Genomic DNA, 23,371 nt, shown 5'->3' with positions numbered 1-23,371 from the left:
TGTATTTGCAAACTATTAGACAGTATTGAGTCAATCAAGACTTAGATCAAGATGCATGAGGGGTCTAGACATACAAATATTTTAAAAGAGATTCTTGTGGGGAGGGTGTAGGATAAGAACTGCCCTTTATAAAAGTAGCTACTGCTTGAATTTTTAGTAAGAAGCTTATCCTGTTTTAAAAATAATCAAAACCCAGTTTTTAGAAGTAACTTTGTTTAGTTCTTGTTTGAACTAACACCAAATCCTATCCTTTTGAAACGAGGGATCCCAGCATTTCCTTTCAACACCACCAAGTATTATTCTAACAGTTATAGTTGTATATTGTTTTGGAATTGAAGAAAGTACTTCTTCAATAGGATAACATCTTGTTGATGCAGGATCTCATTACATTGGGGTGCTGTCTTGGTTTTAAATAACTTGGCTTGGATCTTCTAATTATAAAATGTGAACCTAGGGTCCATTGAACACACAGTTAATAAAAAAGTCTTTAAAATATTGGAAATCATGGCTAGAGTTGAATCACCTAAAAGACTCCAAGGAGTTTTTGTGGTACTGTAATGGCTGGGAGTGGGTAGGAGTGGATATTAGCGTTATAAAATAGAGCTTTCAAGTTAGCATCCTGACAAGTTCTCTCTTCTGTAAGCCTTCGGGTTTGCTAGAGTTTGCCACATTTTATACTTCTTTTGAATTGCAATCTCATTTCAAAAATAAAATAATTTGAATAAACTTATGGTTTTCAAACTGTCCCTTTTGAAATAAAAACTAGACCAGCTTTGAATATGAACTCTAAGCAATCTTGAATCTATCTCTTGCCTTTGAATTCACCAAGGAAACAAAGTCTAGATTCAGTCTGAGACTAATTTTATGGTTCTGTGGGTTTTTCTTCCTTTCTTCTTTTCTCTCTCTCTCTTTCTCTCTCTCTCTCTCTCTCTTTCTTTCTTTCTTTCTTCCTTTCTTTTCTTCTCTTTCTTTCTTTCTTTCTTTCTTTCTTTCTTTCTTTCTTTCTTCTTTTTTCTCTCTTTCTTCTTTCTTCTTCCTTTATTTTTTTTTAATGTTTGAGATACAGATAGCTAAGGAGCCAGATACAGATTTAAGGCAAAGGAATGGAAGATCAGAAAACTAGAATTTGCTAGGCAGGCTAGTGGGAGGGTCCTTTTGTGATGAAATGTTGCATAAATAATGCCGATGGGGGTCTAAATTCACTGTTGCCATGGAGACCTTTGTGCCTGGCTGAACTCAAATCTTTTCTCTTTTACGACCGGCTACCACTAGGCTTGTGGTATTTCTGTTGCGTCTTGCTTTGCTTTCTCTTAAACTGGTTGGGAGTGAAAGAAGAAATTAAACTATGATAATTTGGCATCCTGACTTTTTGGAGACTGTTCTTCTACTCCATTCGTGATTTTTGAGCTCCTCTGGGGTTCCTTTTGACCCTGGTTCGGGGAGGGAGGAGCAGGTGGGAGAGTGCTGGAACCCCTGCTTGGCTGGCTGCTGGGAAGGAGGGAAAAGTAGCCCCTCATCTTTGTGACTAGTCCACTTGTTGTTGGCCTGGATTACACTTTTGAAGTATTTAAGGACCATTTGTTTCCAAAGGTAAAGGAGAAAAAAGTGAAAACTGAACGTTTGTTTTTTTAAATGTTTTCATTAATCGATGTTGTTTGTATGATGATTTTAGCTAAAGTTTTAAAACTGCAGGTTGAGAGTTATGTGTAGAAAACATAGGTAGAATTTATTTCTGGCCTCACGGTTGCCGTTTCTTCAGTGTATTAATGTTGAAAACGTAAAAGCCAAATGACTGAATTAAACAGAATGCAGTTGTAAGGATCCATGTGCCATTTTTCTATCAGCTAACCATTGTAATTGTTTAATAATTGTTTTTAGTAAAACTTGGTGTGTCATAGATATATCTTTTAGATTTCTTGCAATTAATGATTAGCCATGTAAATACCCATTTATAATTGATAATTAAGTAATTAAATTTGACTTGGCAATTGTGAGCCGCTTTCTCCCACCTTTGGCACACAATTAAATGAAGGACCTCACTTGGAAAGAAATTAATCATTGAGAGTAAAAGCATAAAAATCACCCAGCCCGTGCACTGTGTAAAGTAACTAAAAATTCATTATATTGGACTGCTAACCTGTTGCATTGCATTCCCTGTCTTACAGAGTATTTGGTTCTCAGTGATGAGCTTTATATTAGAACTGGAATACAATAATTGCATGTCTTGATCATTCTAAATGGTGTAAATGGGATGCACAAATTGCATAATTATAGAAAACCTTTACCACACAGTGTTTCCAGATTGCTTTTATTCACGTAACTCGTTGAGAGAATCATTGACCAAAATTTACAATGACTTCATACATTTCACCTCTCTGCCACTGGAGTTGGGAGTATATTTGTGTACACAACAGGTGAAAGAAATAAATTAATTTCTGAAAGCTGGGGGATTTAACAGGTGGCATTCTGTGGGAATTGTATGTTAGATTGCTATATATTTATGAGATAGGCATACATTGTAGATTTGTGAGTAAAGTGAAATGGAATAAGGATTCAAAATCTTTAGGTTTTTATCTTTAGTGTTTTCAAATGGATGGTAAGAGTCACAGAATGATTTCCAACTTAATTATGGTAATCACAAGATAGAATTGCTACTTGATTAATACTATTTGAAATTTGAATGACTTTATAACTCAGATGCTGAGTTACAATGACCAAATTGACATAAAGAAATTATTTATTTTTATTGGGAACATGTTATGGCACATGTTTTACTATTTTAGTTGACTCACATGGGTATGTTTCATTTTAAGCTAACAAGGACTCGAAGACTTGAATATACTGTGGGGGTACTTCTTAGTAAATATTTCATTTCAATTAATTAAAGGTAAAAGTTTAATTTGATCATATTAAAGCTAAGAAATCTTTTCATTTTTATGTGATGGATGCAACCCTCAAGGGTATCCATTGAGAATAGCTACTGAAGAAAACTTTGACCTTTGAAAGTGTTTCCAAGCCTTATTTAATAACACTGCCTAAATACAAAGGTAAATGACCATGAAGCTTCACTTTGGGCAAACAGTGTCTAGGCACTCACACTTTGTGGAAAATGGATGTAATGGATTCAAGAGACATTAAGTCTTCAAACTATAGGGGACAGAATATGAATGTGACCCAAATAGTTTTTAAACAAATAACAAGTTAACTAATTACATGGTGTGATTGCCCATTACCTTACATTGCTAAATACAAATATTTTATATGAGAAGAAAATTTAAACTATTAAATTTTTTTAAAAATCCAGATGTTTATATGATGTGAATGCATCTGACAACATGCTAAATCGGGTCCTTCAGAGGCCATTCTGAAGCATAAGCAGAGATCAAACAAAATGTGATTTAAAAGAAATATGCATTTTGAGGATATTCAAAGGCCAAGTTGCAAAGTCTTTCCTGAGCTGTTTTACTTATAAATTTTATGCACATAATTAAGAAAAATAGTTTTGTGAAAAAATACACATACAGACAGACAATTCTAGGTTTGGCCCAACTCAGGATTTTATTGATAGGTAACAAAATTACAGCTAATCTATTTGATCAAAAATTCCAGTTAAAACGGTTTAGGAACAAAAATCTGTGTTTGTGTTTCTACAAGAAGCTATTAACATGTGAATTCTGATTTAGAGTTCTTTTGTATTTCTTGTATCTTACAGTACCTCACACTTAGCAATTCCTTATTGAGGCCCCCTCTGTCTGTACTAAATATTGTACGCCATGTACAAAATGGAAAGAAGTATTCCCTGGAGTCCATGAACTAAAAAATCTGGTGGGATTGCAAATGTGAGAACTCCTAATTGTACTGCAGTAAAACACCTGCTTTACTGGAAGCATGGCTGAGGAGAGCATGCAACAGCATTCCACTTTATACAGTATCTTAAAATATGGTTATTTGATCTTCCCAACTTGAGATGAAGAAAGATTAAGTGACCTGCACAGTAAAACTGTTAAAGAATGATCCAAGGATAATTTCTAATTAGCAGCCACGGAAATCCTTTGACATCATAAATACTATCATGTCATTACTCTATGCAGAGTCAAAGTCAAAGGCCATGTAGTCCCTGAAGCCTCTTGGTGATGTGCTCCCTGTCACCCAGTCTCTCCCACATTTCCTGAGTTTTCCCTCCTGCCCACTTTGCTCCAGCATAGAAAACTCTCTGCTTTGTGTAGAACGTGCTCCCAGTGCATGGCCTTTGCATTTGGTGTTTTTCTCTGCTGAAAACAGTGCAGCCTTCCCCTCAGCCTGAATCCAGCCCAGCTGTACACATGCCCCCTCCCCCTCGTGTCTCTCCAGCAGAGGCCACCTTGTCAATGAGTCCGGTCTCTATAACCATATACAAGTTGCCTCCCCATCTTCTTTTCCTGCATTATTTTTCCTCCAATGCCTTTACCACAGGTGGTGCTCTAAGTAATCCACTGGTATGACTTATTCCATGTCCATTTTCTTCACCAGAATGTAGACTCTATGGGGGTAGGGGTTTTTATCTGAATTTTTTTTTAATTGATACATTCCCAGCACCTAGACCCATGTTTGCCTTACTTATTAAACGAAAAAATGAAGAACTGAATATAGATTTCCTGGTGCCAAATATACAGTGTTCTACTTTGTTGTTGTTTTTGCAGATTTTAAAAATATAGTAGAAAAAATTTGAATTTATCACTGACAACCCATTATTGTAGCATAAGTGTGAGAGAAAGTGGCCAGATACAGGCAGTGGATTCGTAATTGCTCCTGTGCCAACACTCAGCCAAGTTACCTGTATCACAGAAGAGAGGTTGAGAATTTCCCTTCCAGTGTGTGGTTAATGGCAGCAGATGGATTCTTAGTGAGAAAGCCCAGTGTATTCTCTCCTCTTCCTTCCTCTGTCTGTGGAAACTTGACTAGTACCTTCAGCTTTTGTAGCCATCGTTGATGTGGCTGCTACTGTAATACTCCAGCTGTCTCTAAGGTTTGATTTATCTGTATATTTTCCAAAGTATTTAATAAGGAACACACAATTATACACAATCTCTAAAGTATTATATATTTCTTTGTGTCTTTAATCAGTGGCCTAGATTATTTATATGATCATATTCAGTTAGCAGTTCTGTTAAATGAAGTTCTACTCAAAAATCAAAATAAATTTTTGGGATAAGAATTACCAATCAATATCATGTCCATAGTGGTATCTCACATAGTGACCATAATTAACGCTGGCTCATCTGGGAAGCATAACAACAGTGAGTATATGTTTGTCATTTGTGCATCCAATCACCTGCCTCTACCTCATCAAATTGCTCCTACATTTGACATATTTAATTAAACTTAGCACTTGTGGTTTTAAAAATAAACTTTGCAAGTTCTAATAATTTAATAAACAACTACAGTGTGGCTAATTACATAGTAACCTTCTCCAGTATGCAAATATTTTTCAAAGACGTGAGAATTACTTCCTCGAGGAATAAGTGTTGAGTCAGTCTGTGGCTTCAATAGTACTGGCTTATTTTTAAAGAAGAAAACTAATTATAAGTGTTGGTCAATTGTCTCCTTGTTTCTGTATAAGGCAAATAGATGGTTAGAACCTTTCTGTATCCCTTAAGCCTCAGCTGTTTCCATGTCGGGTGTAACATTTCTACATATTCCTCCAATGAAAGTAATTCCAAATGTCATTATTTGTTGCCTGGCTTCCACATTATTCACACATCCCTTCTTTGTGAATTTCAGCTGTTTCAATTCATTTAATGTCCTCATGCTCTTCTGAACCAACTTCTGGTAATTTTCATCAGCATTAGTAGAATTTCTGTGAGAGATACTATACTCAGTGTTGAAATGGAATGGTAATTAAATGTGGGTGTTAAGACTGAGGCTTATCTACACCACATCACCATGTAGCACTTCTGCCAGAAATTAGAAACTATAAATATGGAGGTGAAGATGACAAAGAATTTATAGAAGGGCACTTTGAGTGAGCTGTGGGGCTGTGTCTACATACATAGGCCATAGGGTTGTTGGCCATCGTGCTTCCTTGGTCCTGACATTAGTTGGTGGACTTTGGCATATTACAGCATATATTTGGCAAATGTAGTGTACGGATATTGGTCAAATGTCATGCATTTCCCTTTTAGGAACTTATTTAATCTCTAGGTATATGGGAATTAAATAGGAACTTTGAAGTCTTTCATTTAAAAATTTATAAAGTGACGCCTTGGTGGCTCAGTGGTTGAGCATCTGCCTTTGGCTCAGGTTGTGATCCCAGGGTCCTGGGATTGAGTTCCGCCTCAGGCTCCCTGCATGGAGCCTGCTTCTCCCTCTGACTGTGTCCTGCTTCTTTCTCTGTGTCTCTCATGAATAAATAAATAAAATCTTTAAAAAAAAATGTATATAAATCTGGGCTGCTTGTGTAGCTCAGTCAGTTAAACATCTGACTCTTAATTTAGGCTCAAGTCATGATCTCAGGGTCATGAGGTTGAACTCATGGGGCTCTGTGCTCAGCAGGGAGTCTGCTTGAAATTCTCTTCCCTTCTCTCTTCCTCTCCCCCTGTTCACAAGCTCTCTCTCTCAAATAAATAAATCTTAAAAAAAATAAAAATTTATAAATCCGGGGCACCAGGATGGCTCAGTTAGTTGAGTGTCCCACTGTTGGTTTTGGCTCAGATCATGATCTCAGGGTGCTGGGAGGGAGGCTGCATGGGGCTCTGCACTCAGCTGGGAGTCTACTTGAGGATTCTCTCTCCCACTTCCTCTGACCCTTCCCCTACTTGTGTACGTTCTCTCTCTCTCAAATAAACAAATCTTGAGAAGTAAAAAATAAAAATTTATAAACCGACCCTTCCTTTTATTTGTTACTGCTTTGAAATAACAATTGATATATGTATTGAGCACAGCTAGTGTTTGCTTGTATCTCATTAAATCCTCACGAAGGCCCTGTACATTAGATATTTCCCTATACTATATAACAAACATTAAGCGGATTATTTCATTATACGGTATATCTGAGGTCCAGAAAAAAAAATACAAGATTTTGAAATCGTTTCTGCTTAACCCTGCAGCTCCCTGCCCTTTCACCTTTTGTCCAATGGCACTGTTCGGTTTAAGCATCTCACTTAGATTCTGGAACCTATGTAGATTTTTGCCTGTTTGTAGATGCCCCCTGTCCTTGCATTGCATATCTCTCCTTGTTTTTGTTTACTATTTACCTCCATCCATGTGCTCCAGGCTGCTCTCTCTTTTACTATAAACTGTTGGACCCACCAACCTGCATGTTCCTATTTAGAATCCGGCAGGGCTAGGAGGTCAGGGATTGGTCATGCTGTGCTAGGTGCTCTACCAGAATCAGTTTGAACATGTGTTATAAATGCAGCTTCCTGACTCAGCGTCTCAGAGGCTGGGTTGAACATAGGCTTTTCTAAGAGGGTCCCGAGAGGACTATTGGGCCCAGGGACCTTTGAGAACCACCTGTCTAATTTGACAGATGCACAAACTGGCTGTGAATGAGGTGGGTGGGAGGCAAGTTCAAGGTTGAACTGAGAGTTTCTTTTTTCTTTCTTTTTTTTTAAAGATTTTACTTATTTATTCATGACAAATATATATAGAGAGAGAGTCAGAGACACAGGCAGAGGGAAAAGCAGGCTCCATGCAGGGAGCCTAATGTGGGACTCGATCCCAGGTCTCCAGGATCACACCCCGGGCCAAAGGAGGTGCTAAACCACTGGGCCACCGGGGCTGCCCTGAACTGAGAGTTTTCTGCACAGGACTGGGGGCAGGAGAAAGATCAGGGCAGTCCCAAATGCCATAGTGGAAACTCTTGCAGGTTCAAAGCGATAAGAGATTGGAGGGGGTCACTGGTATCTGGTGGACCTCAATCTTGTATTTTTCTAGGCCTCCTCTCAGCCATGTGTATTTGTGCATACAACATAAGAGAAGGAGAGGGAGGTAGGCAGACAGAGGGGAAAGCACCGTTAGCCTGATGTTGTGGTGTCCTCTCCATTCTGTGGTCTCCTTCTTCCTTCTCCCCTCACTGCTTTCATTTGCAACCATTGTGTGGCTTGGCTGATTGTGCAGCTTTGTGACTCTCTGTGATAAGTCTGTGGATACTAATATTTCCAAAGCATCTCCTAAGGATATTTTCAATTAAATGGCATAACATAGTTATTATTACAGTTCTATTTTCTGACCTTCTACTACTTGCCAGCTGCTGTCCTACAGTATAGGAAAAAGGAGTTACAAAGCCACTGCTTTCATGGAGCTGCCATTCTAGTGGGGACCAGAGGACAAATCAGTGACTGTTACTGCCCTCACTCCTCCTCCTTTCAAGAGAACTAAAGTGTGGGGATTGAGTTCCTTTTTTTTTTTTTTTTTAATTTTTATTTATTTATGATAGTCACACAGAGAGAGAGAGAGAGAGAGAGAGAGAGAGGCAGAGACATAGGCAGAGGGAGAAGCAGGCTCCATGCACCGGGAGCCCGACGTGGGATTCGATCCCGGGTCTCCAGGATCACGCCCTGGGCCAAAGGCAGACGCTAAACCACTGCGCCACCCAGGGATCCCCGTGGATTGAGTTCCTTAAAATGACGTAGAAGCTGTGCCCACCCTAATGAAACCTGACAAGTTTATCCCTGGCAGTGCTCCGTGAGACTTTTCTCTTTACTCTCATTTTTAAAAGGAAGCCAGGCCAACAACTTTCTTACCATCCATGTCTATGAGGAGACGTTGATATGTTGGGCTAACTTGAGAATATGTGTTTTCAGTGGAGACAAAATTTTAGTGTATTTAACCAGGTGTGATATAGGCCTCTCAGGTGTGGGGTAATGGGAAAAAACATGGGCCTGGAGGACAGAGGCTTAGTTCTATAAGCCGGCCCCAGTGCACTCCAGTTGTAGGATTCTGAGAAAATGTGGGCACACTCAGTTCAAAACTTTCCATCAGAATAGCGATCCTCTTATCACTGTGACACAGGTGTGATGTGATGTCACTTACAAAGCGTGACTTCACATGGTGACTTCCCCTTCCATCTGTGGATCACCATGTTATTTACTGGCTCTGGGTTATGAGCGGGTATGTCTGTGCTGGAAGCGCTTATTCATGTTTTGGTGACGCGTTACTCATCTTGGAACAATGTGGATGTTCACAGCTTTGGAAGGCAGAACTCTCAAGGGCTTTCAAGGTAGGAGGTGACTCTGTTGCCCTGAGCCATGCCACCTTTGTGCAGAAAGTCCACCTCTAGTACTGCTGCACAGTGCTTGGTGCAGCCACCAGAGAGTCAGTCAGCCTGAATGCACTGCCAAAGGTTGTGTTAGGTGATTGCCACCCAGCTCCTTCTTTTGCTTTACTTTTTCTTTTCTCGCTTTCGGTTTTCAGCTTGTTTGTTTGTTTATTTCTCAATTGGGATATATTTTGAGAAAGAGCAACCCTGTGGAATCCATTCCAATTCCAGTATTAATTTTATTTCATTTTATTTTCTTCCCCTGGTATGTCCCCAAAGGGCTTTGAGGCTGCTGCGTCTACTTCCTTAATCCCTCTGCACCTGATCTTCCTTACCTGCAAAATTAAAGGCTTCAACTCTGTGATCCCTTCCAAATGAGTAGGATTTTATTATCTCTCCTACAGGGGCTTCCTGGTCCTGAGTCAGGGTACAACTTTTAGCTGTGGAGCAAAGAAGACTGGCTAAGGTGGGATCTCACCTGAAGCCCTGGCATGCCTCTGGTATGCCCTGTCTCTCACGCCGGGGTCTCTAACCTTTCCTAATTTCACTCCTCCAATTAGTAAGTCTTTTGAGCAAGAACAGCCATTATGTGTACATTTATTTGTACATGATATAAATGTACTACTGTACCAAAATTCAGATGTTAGACAAGAGGATAAAAATCTCATGTGAGAGCAGTAAGAACAGTCATTTAAAATAGAAGTTCACACCTGTACTTGCCCTGCCCCAAGGACTTGCCTCGGACTTGTACATGCCCACTTCAGAGAAGTGTTTCCATGACTGAGCTGCACAGCTCAACAGTGTTGGGAAAGTTATCAGATTCAAATTCAAAACGAAAAATAGGAACATTTGTTAAGGTTAGCCATCTATCCTTGTAAGACTCCCCTATCTTGATTATAACCACATTTGAGGTCAATGATAAAGACAATTGTACAGTCATGAATGATTGTTCCTAATTTGTAAATAAGCACATAATTACCTCCAGGCATTTTGCAGGTAGGGTGCCAATAAGACATTGTTGACATCACAGTGTGCTGCATCTAGGTACTGGAAAACAATCCAAGGTTATGTTGTTCTTCATATGCCAGTGACATGTATTAGGCATGCGCTTATAATATCCCTTTGGATACACTGTTTTGTGGATGGTTATCAACAGAAAAGGAGGCTGGTGGAAAAGCACTGAGCTATGTACTTTCTTTTCAAAACTATAATCAAAGAACTAGGCTGAGCTAATGTCTTCAAAGCAAGCTTATAGAATTTGCAGGTTTCCAAGGCTATTAAAATATGCATACATTTAGTACAGAATCAGATTTCAAAAAAAGTCTAAAATCCTGAAAAAAATATGAGATAAAACACAAAGTTTAAAATTTGGGATACATGTCTAGCCTTGTCTTATAGGCTCAAAGATATCAAATGCAGAGATATATCATATAATGGAAGACGGTTTTGCAGCAGCTTAGGACAAAAGTACTAAAGGCTTAGTTGAATTCAAATTTCATATAAGGCAACTATTTGACAAGGTTAAGAAAGCTAAAGTAGGGATCCCTGGGTGGCACAGTGGTTTAGTGCCTGCTTTTGGCCCAGGGCACGATCCTGGAGACCCGGGATCGAGTCCCACGTCGGGCTCCCGGTGCATGGAACCTGCTTCTCCCTCTGCCTATGTCTCTGCCTCTCTCTCTCTCTCTGTGACTATCATAAATAAATAAAAAATTAAAAAAAAAGAAAGCTAAAGTAATCTTAGGTTATATTAGTGGAAGTTCAGTTTCATTGCTATAAGTGGTGCTTCTTTTTTTAATTTTTTTTTTTTTATAAGTGGTGCTTCTAAAGTACTTGACACTTGCAGTCTGTGTGTGAAATAGCGTGTGGAATGGTGGGTGTTATGAATGAAGAGGGATGGAGACTGACAAACGAGAGACCATGCAGAGGTGTGGCCAGAATGATGAGACCCCTAAAAACAGTGACGGGACCTCTGTTTAAATCAGAAGAAAAGATGTGCTTTTCAAATATTCAGATCTATGGTATCGATGAAAAAGTTAGTGTAATACTTTGGTAAATCAGAAGACAGAACTAGAACACAGGTCAGAATCAGAATCAATCATTAGGTTCTTACAAGAAGGCATGTTATGGTTTTGACAACCCAGGCTGTCCTTCGGTGGGGTGGTGTTTGAGCTGCTGAGTTTGAGCTGCTGTCCCTGGTCACTTTCAGGGAGCAACTGTATGAGAGACAGACTCTTCAAGGATGACAGATGATGACGAGATGGCCTTCTAGATGCCATCTACATATGAAATCCTTAGTGACTTTTCAGACGTTACATCTAGATTGATTAGAAACAGATGCAGTTTGGGTGTGTAAAAATCTAGAGAACCTATAATGGTATGTATGGCACCTATATTTCTGCGTGCTAAGGTTTCTGGAGGTAGGAGGGAGAAGGTGAATTTTGAAAACATTGCCTAGGTGATTCATGGCAAGCTTAAGCTCAGCCGTCCATCCCTGTAAGATCCCCTGTCTTGATTGATTATAACCAGATTGAAGGTCAGTGATAACGGCGATCATACAGTCATGAATGATTGCTCATAATTTGTAAATAAGCACATAATTGAGACAGAACAAGAACAGGGAAGTTAGATTGTTCACTTAAGTTGTATTCTTCCTTGTGCATAAGACATAATTTAAATATATATAGAATGTCTATTCTTAACTTAGCAACCAGCTAACTACAGGCAACCTATATTCTTCTGTTTCTTCATCTGTGGAAGAGAAATAATAGTCTTTATAATAGTGGTATTATTAGTATTATTAGGAGTAGTATTTTCTAGATACCTCAGGAGTTTCAATGCAGTGGAAAGGGAAGAAGGAGGTTGCTTTGCTAGGAATACAATGGCCCAACTTTATCAAAATGGGAAGGTTTTTTATGTTGACTTTAGTAGGATACAATTCGTTTTTCTTGAATAAATACAAGTTCTACAGGTTTTATTAAATACATGTCTTATTGACTAATTTCAAACTGGACTATTGCTTTTCCCACTTGAATACCAAGGGAAAAGTATTTGTGAGAAAATTGGCCTAATATGTACAAAACAGCTGCTGGCATCATAGCAGCTTGCTGCCCTGCTCTGCAGCCAGGGAGGCTGGTATTCATTAGCTTTGCCCTCTCTATCAGGTAAAAACTGCAGCTGATGGAAATTACAGTCCCCAGTTTCAGGGGACACAAGGATAATTTGGCTGCTCCTAAAAAGGCATAAACAAAATATTGGCTAAGCACAGACAGATGTTAAGGTTATACTCTGTACATGAATTCATGTACTTGAATTCACTTTAATGGAGTTGAGCTTATGGTGTAAGATCTTGCAGCTCATTATAACTAAGTTGTTATGGGCTGCTAATTTGCTAGAAGCTGCTGTATCATGAGCTAGCCCAACTGCCTTGATGGGTCTCCTGGTAGTTAATATGGATTAAATGTGAATCTTTTATTTTTTCCCCTGTGGTCTCACATAATGATATTAGCTTGTCTACAGTGTGACAAATTCAGTGTACCAGGAGCATCTGGTACACTATCCTTTATGACTGAAAATAAGCCTGCAAACTCTATAATGCACATCCATTAAGACACTTCTCCATATTGGGGAGATGTAGAAGGATGACGACCATGGAAGGGATTTATTGGTCACAGTTCATTTTGCTCCAGTGTATATAAACTATCTCAACAGTGGTACATTCATCAGTGCTACATTCCTACAAGTTTTTGCTTGATTACCAGGGTGCAAATATGGATATATTCCTTCTTAGACTGAACTTAATTTATTCCCAGCAAAGGAATTCAAAAAGGAAAAAAAATAAAGGGAAAAGAAACTAAATTTTCACAGCTTGAATATAGGTTTAAATTCAGTCCTTTGAAGTTGATCTGGGAATGGATCACACAGAAATGTTCAAGTCATGAAGCTACTTTAGTAAAGAGGGTATTTTTTTAATTTGAATGCGTAATGTTTTAAGAAATGAGAAGTAGAATCAGATCCTGTTGTACCATTTGGATTATGTTCATGGTTTGAATTTGTTACTACCTAAGCAGTGAGGAAATATGAAATAAGAGAGGTGACGTACATATTATGTAATTTATCAAGAATAGGGAAGGCCATTGGGCTAGCTGTCGGTGTGTTACTATCTCTGCTTTACCACTAGCTGAGTAACCTTGAATTATTCACTTAACCTCTCTCATTGCTAGCTCCTTCCACTTTACACAAAGGGGTTATATTTCCTATCCTATATTATTCATTGGGCCATTTGAAGAGAAAATAAATAGACTAACAATACGGTTGTTATTATACAAAGAGTAAAACCATTATACTATTGTATTAGGGTACAATTATAATAATAGCTCCCTCTTACCTGATGTCAGCCTTCTGGTAACCTCAAGTCAATGGTAGATGTGGCATTAGCAATTAAAAAACACTCTGGAGGCAATAAGGAATAGGAGCTCTGAAAGGTACACCCCCCAAAAAAAATCACCGGAAATGATTGTCAACAATATAAATGAAGCAGAAGAGAAATGAGACTATTTCTTTGGTTGTAGGAACCAATAACTGTCTGTGGCCACCGTGCCAGAGGACTTTACTGTGTTGACCTAATTATGAAAAAACTCTGCAGGAGACAGGGACATTTAGGGACAGGCAAACTAACATCCTATCAGGGCAATGTCCTTGTAATGTAGCAGGAGATCCATGTTAACACAAAAGACCTTACAATGTCAAAAACCAGTAAATGGTATTAATTATTTTCTTATCAAATGAGTTCAATAAAATTTCAAAGAGTTTCTTAGTTGGAGTATGGAAATAGATGAAGTGGTGCCTCACATTTAATGAATGAGGAAAATCAGGATCATTGTTGAATATTAACCTCTTACTGAAGTAAAAACTTCCAAGATAATTTGTCTGGTCCGATACTCCAGTCAAACTGCACTCTAATTACTTCCAGAAACACTTACACACACAGTCAATATTTGTCTAATTCTGTGCCTTAAATCATGCTGCTTCTTCCATTTATAATGCTTTTCCTTTACCTTTTCACATGGTGAAGTAGTAAACTCTCATTGTCCACCTCAGGTGCCACCTTATGCACGTACCATTATCCTTGAATCCCTTCTCCCTACCCTCTCCCATCTTCCCTAACTCGATGCTGCCTTTGAAATTCATTCATATCTGCCTCATCACAATTTAGCATTTTACTTTGTATTCTAGGTAGTGATGCACAGATTTCAACTCTCTTGCTAGACTTAAAGCCATCATCACCAAGATCTCTATTAGAGTTCTCAGAGAAACAGAAGCAATAGGATATATAGAACTATATAGAGTGAGATTTATTATGAGGTCAGAATGAGGTGATTGTAGGAACTTAGAAGTCCCACAGTTTGCCGTGTGCAAGCTGGAAGCCCATGAAAGCTGATGGTATAGTGGCAGTCCAAACTCAAAGCCCTGAGAATGAGAGCAGTCCATGGTGTAAGTTCTGGTGCAAGTCCAAAGGTCTAGACAAGTAGGAGTGCCAGTGTCCGAGGGCAAGAGAAGATAAATGTCCTAGCTCCTACAGAGAGAGCAAATTTGCCCTTCCTCTACCTCTTGTTCTATTTAAGCTCTCAGTTGATTGGATGATGCCACAGCATTGGTAAGATCACTCTTCTTAGTCTATAAGATTCAATGCCAAACTCATCCAGAATCACCTTTACAGATATCTCTATGGAATAAGTTTACCAGTGATCTGGGCATCCCTTAGCCCAGTTATGTTGACAAAGTTAACCATCACAGGATCCATACCCAAACTAATTTGGAACTTTCCTATCTTTGTTATCCAGCACCTTGCAGAATGCTTTGCCCATAAATATCAGCTGTCCTACTGTTACTTTATTCATTCATTCCATAAATAATTATTTGGCACCTACTGTGTGGGTGGCATTAGAGATTTGGATGAAAAAGGTAGCACTGTTTTTGCCTTGGAATTTAACATCATGAAAACAGTGACTCCAAAATAACTGGGGCTTGTGGTTTGCTGGCAAGCAAGTAAGTATTGATGGCTCAATCCCCATTTTTGGTTGCTGTTAGTGAGATGGTGGTATGTATTTTGCATTTCATTTATGTGCAACAGAAGTCTGATATTGTAGAACCGACAAGATATTAACCAGCAGTGTCACTAGACTATTTGGGACAAATTTATATTTCCAGGATCTAATGAAAGAACTCCCTGGAGCTTTGGGGCCATCGAAGAGACTTAAGATATCTACTAGTCCTGAAATACCAACAGGCACTCAGCTCAAAGAGCTACTGGTAAAATTTATTAGAGAATTTTATGTTAGGAAGATGGTAAATCATGGAAAAATTGATTATTCTACCATGCAAATGTTGGAGCATAATAGTATATGAAAATGCCAATTTTTAGAATCGAAAGTTTTGTTTAACATAAAATTTAAAGTCTGGCAAGAGAACTTTGGGGGCTAAGTCAACAGAAAGCCAGTATCTGAGATCCCTGGATGGCTCAGCGGGTTAGAGCCCGCCTTTGGCCCAGGGCGTGATCCTGAAGTCCCAGGATTGAGTCCCACATCGGGCTCCCTGCATGGAGACTGCTTCTGCTCTCTCTCTCTCTCTCTCTCTCTCTCTCTGTGTGTGTGTGTCTCTCATGAATAGATAAAGTCTTTAAAATAAAATAAAATAATCAAATAAAAAAAAAAGCCAGTATCTCCTGAAACTTTTCTCAGAATCAGAGAGTGTTCTTTCACGCTCTGAAAAGTACTACATTCTTTTCTTGGTGGCCAAGCAAAGGAATAATATCTTTGAATATGGGAGAAACTAGGTTGCAATTAGCATATAAATTGTTTAATTGTAATTAAGCACTAGTAAAATTCAGAACGTAATGTGGTGAGAGGATTCAGTTTTTGTTAATTATTTTAGGCTATGTCTGTAATTTCAAATTAATAATACTATATTAACTTGGAAAAGTCTGTGTTTGTGTAAACAAAAAAATATGAATAGAGACCACCAGTTAGATTATCTCAACACATTCAATTCGTCAAATTAATATCAGGACTTAACAGAGATGTCATGATGCTTGTGGCAATAAATATTTCCTTTAATGTTATAGAATATTGAACCATTGAAAGGTTAAATGTTAGGAATTACTAATTTTTAGTCTTAGGAAATGAGTCACTGAAAGGTTCTAAGTACATAAAAACAGATCGCATTTGTTAAATTTTTTAAGGATGACTTTTGGCTATATTATGGAGAACAAAATGAAAGCAGGAATGAATAAGGGCAGACACTCTCATTAGGAAAATGAGTTCAGGTCTCCAGGCAAGAGATACTGGTCGTTAGAATTGGAGTGGTGACAGTGTAGATAATGGACAGATTGGAGAGGTGGAATTGGTGGTTACAACTCTGTCTCAACTCCAGTGTGGGTTTTCCTCCCACACCAAGCAATTATCAGATACTACCTGGGTGTCCTACAATTCTGACACTGTCTATCTGGGGGTAGCATCAAATCCCAACAAGGATTCAGTCCTACAGGATTGCCCCTCTCCTCCTGCAACACACACACACACACACACTTCAGATGCCATTGGCAAGTCTGGGTTGTCACCTGTTCTTCTAACCAACATCCAGCTGTAGATTGGGTTCAATTATTTTCTTAGAGCTGCTCACAGGTCTCAGAGAAGCTTTTACTTACTAGATTACTGGTTTATTATAAAAGGGTATAACTAAGGGACAGCCAGATTGAAGAAACACACAGGGCGAGGTATGGAGAAAAGGCTCAGAGCTTCCATGTTCTTTCTGAGTGCATTATTCTCCCCAAATCACCAACCTGGAAACTCTTTGAACCCCATTATTTGGGGTTTTTATGGAAGTTTCATTACCTATGTATGATGATCAAATCATAGACGATTGATGATTAAACTCAATCTCCAGCCCCTATTCGCTTCCTGGAGACCTTGAGGTGTGGAACTGAAAGTTTCAACCCTCATATTACATTGTTGGTTCCCCTGGCGACCAACCCCCATCTTTTGGTGTGGTTCAAAAGTCATTTCATTAACATAACAAAAACCATCACGTCATTCCTATCACTTAGGAAATGTCAAGGGTTTTAGGAGCTCTGTGACAGAAATGGGGTTGAAAAACACATATATATTTCTTATTATAAATTACAATATCACATTGGTATGTAATGATTTCTTGTGTATATATGGAGAAGATAAAGTTTAGAATCATAAACACATTTTGGGGTGGGTAAATGATAGTACTATTGACTGAGACAGAAAAATAGCAGAGTGAGAACAAGTTTGCAGGTTGTCTATGATGTCAGTTTTGGACACGAACCTTTGTGTTTTCCAGAGTGGATGTCAGTGGCCGGTTGTATATACACCATTTTTGGTTATTGAAACTGTGGGGATTGATGAGATTATTTAGACAAAGTCTAAGAAAATAAAAATTTTTTAAAATCCCCATAAGAATAGTAGCTTAAGAGAATAGGAGACATCTATAGAAAATAAGGGCAGCCAGAGAGGTGGGAAGGAAAAGGAGAGGGGTGTATTGAAAACCACAAAAAGAATTTGATTCAGGAAGAAGGGGAGAAGCCAACAAAGTAAAATGCTAACAATGGGTAAATTAAAATACAGCATACGGTTAAGAGATCCTGTATCAGTATTCCACTGGTATGAATATTTAGCTATTTAGATTTCCAAATGCTATTTAGAAGCATTGAGTGGGAAAGGATAAATATTGGCCTTTTGTCACTCAAACATTTCTGTTCTAAATAGAATTATTACTCTAAATCTCATTCTGTAATTCAAGTTAGTTTTATAAAAGACATATGAGAGAGAGAATGTGAGAAATAGAGTAAGCACAATTCATGGGGAAAATATCATGGAAATTTTGCATTGGAAGTACCGCAAAAGTAATTTAACCTCATCTTTTGCATTTTATCAGATGCCTTAGTGAGTTTGCTCTATGCATATACACCTTCTCATATTGACTCAAAGAGTATTTTTTGAGGTCATATATTAAGTCACCCATCCATTCATCCATTCATCATTTATTGAATGTACTATATGTTAGGTGAGAGGAAGGTGATACTGGAAAGTCATGGCCCCTGCAGTCAAGACATTGTATGTTTTAAGAGAGAAGACAAGCATGTAATTAAGTGGATTCAATAAAGCATTGCTGTGCTATGAGAGTAGTGGTGAGTCGAGAATGTACTAGTACAAAAGAGATGCTAATTAAATAAATCGGTGTTGAGATACAACACCATGAAACTGAAAGGAAAAAGCATTTTTCCTAAACTTCAGCAACAGGGTAAGAGTAGGGAGGAGGAAATGGATATTTGGAGCAATGAGGACAGAGCCAGCACATGCAAAGTCTGTTTGAGGAAATGCAAGTCATTGATCTTGGCAGAGCCTAGTGTTTTCGTACTTCTTTCACCCTTTGAACAGTGGAAGGCTGCCTTCTCCACTGCGGTGTAAACATAGGCAAGGACGTGGAGCATAACTTCTCACTATCATCATTACCCTCATTGGGTATATCTGAGTTTCACAATGGCTCTCTTAAAGTTAATGATCATTATTAGAAAGAAATACTTCAGTTGTAATTTGAACTTGAACAGTACAGTGAATATAATTTTTCCAATGATTGGACATAAGAATTCCAATATTTCTAGGAAGGCAAGGAAAGCTAAAAAGAAACAGCATGAAATGGTAAGCTGTAGTCATTCCTCATTAAGGAAGTTTGTGCTTTTATTTTGGCGTATTGTTACTGATTCTATAGCCTCCATTAAAACAGTGAGAACAAATAATTCTACATTTTTGAGGCAATGGAGTTGTGAAGAGTTAGAGCTAGTCTCTGAGCTCTATTCCCATCTAATCTTTGAGGAAGCTACCTAACGTTTTTAAAGTTGAGATGTCTCAGACAATAAAATGCCTTATTGGATCAATGTGAGGAATGAATAATTAATGCATGTAAAGCACTTAACAGAGTATGATACATGCTAAGTAAATACTTAAAATATTGAGTGCTGTTTTTATATGCTACTATCATAAATAGAATGGTTACTCCCAAGCAGATATAGGCATAAAAATCACTAGTAGAAACTTTTCAAAATGTACATGTTAGGGCTTATTACATATGAATTTTTATTCTGTAGCCTGAGTTATATACCAGGCATTTATAAAGTTCTAGGGGTCCCTGGGTGGCTCAATCGGTAGATTAAGTGTCTGATTCTTGATTTCAGCTAAGGTTATGAGCTGGAGCCCCGTGTTGGGCTCTATGCTGAGTGTGGAACCTGCTTAAGATTCTCTCTCTCCCTCTCCCTCTGTCATCCCCTTCCCTCCCCCTGACACCCCTCCTCACCCACCCACCCCCATCCCCGGTCATGGGCACATGTTTACTCTCTCTTAAAAAAAAAGGGCTGGAGATTATCATGGTATAGTTAAGAGTCACCAAAATAATAGCATCACTAATTTTTTTTTTATGAAATGTAGTAAATTTTTACATTGTTTTAGCTACCAAGAACTATGGCCTTCTTTATTTCATGGAGCCCTGTCATTTAGATGAATTAAGTAAACTGCAGAAATATGCTTTACTTGGATAGCAAAGCATTTGGTGAAATAAAATGCCAGAACAAAGCAGATAGAATTCTATAGATTGAAAGAGTTGGACAGAAAGAGGTGTTTCTTTATATTTTTATTTTATTGAAACCATTCTGGAAAGGTACCTGTGATTCTGCTTCAGGGTGCTGATTCCTGTCATCTGCTGTCTTGCTAGGTGACCCAGAATGACACTGTGGTTGTTTAAAAACATTAGTCTGTCAGTTTTGTAAACTTCCGTGGACAGCTCTTTGCCATAGTTTTTGACTCATCAGTGAGGTCTATACAGCTTTACAGTTGACATTGATTTGTTCCATTCCATCCTGACATCATTGCTTTGTTCTTTCCAGATTTGTTGGACACTTTGCTATAGGCTTCCTATCATTACCCTGTCATTTGTGCCACCTTCCCTTCTATTTGGCTTCAGAAAGTGTTGCAGTGGGATGATATTAACATTGCCAGGAGTTTGTGGCTATGAAATCAACTCATTCATGTGAAATGGGAATTAAAAGTGATGTGGGGAAAAAAGGTCACCTAAGATTATCTGATGGTACAAATTTTTGATGCATGCAGAGATAGGGGACAGTGGGAAGTGAAAACTCATCTACACAGTGGAAAACTGGTCTTTTATCCTTCTTGAAAAAGAACTCCAGGGATGCCTGGGTGGCTCAGTGGTTAAGTGTCTGCCTTTGGCTCAGGGGTGATCCTGGAGTCCCTGGATCAAGTCCCACATTGGGCTCCCTGCATGGAGCCTGCTTCTCCCTCTGCCTGTGTCCCTGCCTCTCTCTCTCTCTGTCTCTCATGCATAAATAAATAAAACCTTTAAAAAAAAGAAAAAAAGAAAAAGAACTCCAGCCAGAGGACAGAGAAATACAGTCCTGGAAATTATTGTATCCTAGAGACCGAAGAGAGATAACAGTGATCTTCCATTTTCTCAGTTTAGATAGAACTAGTATGATTGTGTTGGCATTGGTGCCTCTGAGAACCCAGTGCAGGATATGGTTATGCTTAGGGGAAAGTAGGAGGACCAACCTGTACAACTTATAATACTCTTGCTCAGGGCCTTCAGCAGATGGTAGGTACAAAGGCCAGGGGCATTTTAGGGTCACTCTTACTCTTGTTTGAACTCCTTTGCTCTGAGGTTTCTAATTTCTTTTAGAAAAGAACTGACACCTGAGTAAAGAAGGTAACTTTAATTTTTGTGTTAATATCTGCTCCCTTGCCAAAATGGCAATGAGACTTTTTAAAAGGGATAACCCTGTAGACCTAGAGAATGGGTAATTAAAGCATTGTATTTCAGCATGTTGGAGTGGCCATCAACTCAGAATTACTTCATGTACCGTTGAAGAAGGCAACAGTACTTCTGATTAAATTCTTTTTTTATTTTTTATTTATAATAGTCACATAGAGAGAGAGAGAGAGAGAGGCAGAGACACAGGCAGAGGGAGAAGCAGGCTCCATGCACCGGAAGTCTGATGTGGGATTCGATCCCGAGTCTCCAGGATCGTGCCCCGGGCCAAAGGCAGGCGCCAAACCGCTGCGCCACCCAGGGATCCCCAGTACTTCTGATTAAACTATAACTTACTATCAAATGTAAGTCATCCCGATTTAAGAGAGTAAACCCAGAGGCATTAAAGTGTGAAAAATCTTAGAACTCATCAGTCTTAGAACTGACAAAATATGGTACATGGACAAAGTGATAAATAACTTATATATAAGAAGATGAGTTCTAAGCAGCAGGAGAAGAAAAAAAGTAGAAGCTAATTTATAAGTAAAGTCTTGCAAAGGTTTGTAGGAGTGGGGACATGGGGCATGAAGTATAGCTATACGAACAGGAGATTGTTTGTGAATCTGTTTATTATCAGTTGACATCAGAACCCCTGACCCTACCATACACAGCTAGACAGATTGCTTCCCCCAACACCGGCAAAGACTAGAGGTGAATTACCTAGAATTGATGAAGTTAGAGTCCTCTAACTCAGGGGCACAAGGAAGGGTATTAAAGTCGGTATTAAAAGTTACTTATTAATTTTGAGCCCTTCCACTTCACCTTGCCCCAGCCTCCATGCCTACACAGTTTTCAGAACAGAGGTAGCCATGTGTTCATTTTTAGAGCTGGAGCTTGAGAGAGCCTTCTTTGGATGTTCTGCATGGACACCCCCACTGATTCTCCTGGAAGGGCAAAGCTAACCAGCTGTACTCACCAAGAGTCTGATCAGCTCTCTGAATTCCCACTCAAATAGAAGAAGCCTGCTGGAGTACTTGATATGTTTAAAAGCCTATAACATGAATGACAGACTCTAAAGCAAACTGAAAATCATTTTAAAATAGGAACTCTGCAAAGAGAAGAAAACATAACACATCATGGAAAGAGAAAAAGATGATTTCACATAAAATAATACTGGATGATAATTAATAGGAATATTCAGAGAACAAAAAAAGTAGGTCTTGGGAATTTAAAGTATAATAACATCAATGTACAAACCACTTTTAGAGACCTATATAATTAAATTGAGGAATCTTTCCAGAAAGTAAAAGCAAAACATAAAGAAATGGGAAACTAGAAGAGAAATAGATTTAAAGAAGAAACCTAGACAACTGATACAGATTTTAACATCTGAAAAGTTTAAAAAAAAAAAAAGCAGCAATCTTTTAAAAAGGGAGAAAAGCATGAAAATTTTTTTCAATAGAATTACAGAATTGCCTAGAACTGAAAAATGTAAGTTCCTGGATTGAAAGGTCCCACTAAAGGTCCTGAAAATGTCTAAAAATAGACTTATATCAAGACCATATCAATAGAATTTTAGAATGCTAGGGACCAAGAAAGGATACATTTTTTTCTGGGAAGAAGTGAAAGCAGATTTCACACACAAAAAAATAATAAAAATTCAGAATGTTTCACACTTTTCAACAGCAACACTGGAAGACAGGAGATAATGATGCACTAGCTCAAAACTCCAAGGGAAAATTATTTCCAACCTAGAATTCTCTACTTCTATAACAGCCTTAGAACTAAGTTTAAGAGTAGAATAAAAACCTATCAGATATGCAAGGTCTCAAGAAAAAGCCTCCCACTCTCTCTTTCTCTCTGAGAAGGCATTTTCTACCAGAAAGGAAATAAAGTAGGAAAATGAAGAAAGCAGTAGGTCTAGAAAGAGGGAACCCACCATTAGAGAAGGACAAAGGAAATCCCCAGCATGGAGATGAAGAGTGGGTCCCAGAGAGAGCTGTGTAAACAGCCAGATCGGAGCAGGTTGGAAGGCACCAGAAGATATTTCTTCAATGGACTGAATTGCTATAATCTTTCCTGTGTTTGGTTTATTGAAAGAAGTTTATATCAAGGGAATTTTTTGGCTGAATTCATGTTAAGTACATAGGCAGCCAAACAAACAAGAGTAACAGAAAAGACAAGCCATTCATTTAGAGAAAACAAAATGTTGTATATTGATGTTAAAGAAGTCATGGTCTGAAGCATGTACCTTGTGATATGGTTCTACTGAACATGGAAATTTAGCTGTATGGG

General features: G+C 38.5%; 1 protein-coding gene across 16 annotated transcripts in view; it reads left to right on the top strand.

The window, feature by feature from the left end:
- Positions 1 to 23,371, top strand: part of CTNND2 (catenin delta 2) — a 923,063-nt gene that overhangs the window by 305,454 nt on the left and 594,238 nt on the right. Inside the window, exon 1 of one of the 16 annotated variants that reach the window (XM_072752727.1) lies at positions 1,247 to 1,590. The exons of the other annotated variants lie outside the window; for them this stretch is intronic. The gene's annotated coding sequence lies outside the window, so the exon portion shown is untranslated. Of the gene's footprint in view, positions 1 to 1,246; positions 1,591 to 23,371 lie in introns of those variants that run through there. 16 annotated transcript variants of the gene reach the window in all.

The sequence above is a fragment of the Vulpes vulpes genome, chromosome 3 (assembly GCF_048418805.1).
Source record: "Vulpes vulpes isolate BD-2025 chromosome 3, VulVul3, whole genome shotgun sequence".
Classification (NCBI taxonomy): Eukaryota; Metazoa; Chordata; class Mammalia; order Carnivora; family Canidae; genus Vulpes; species Vulpes vulpes.
The sequence above is the reverse complement of the archived record's forward strand: the minus strand, read 5'-3'. Positions and strand labels throughout refer to the sequence as shown.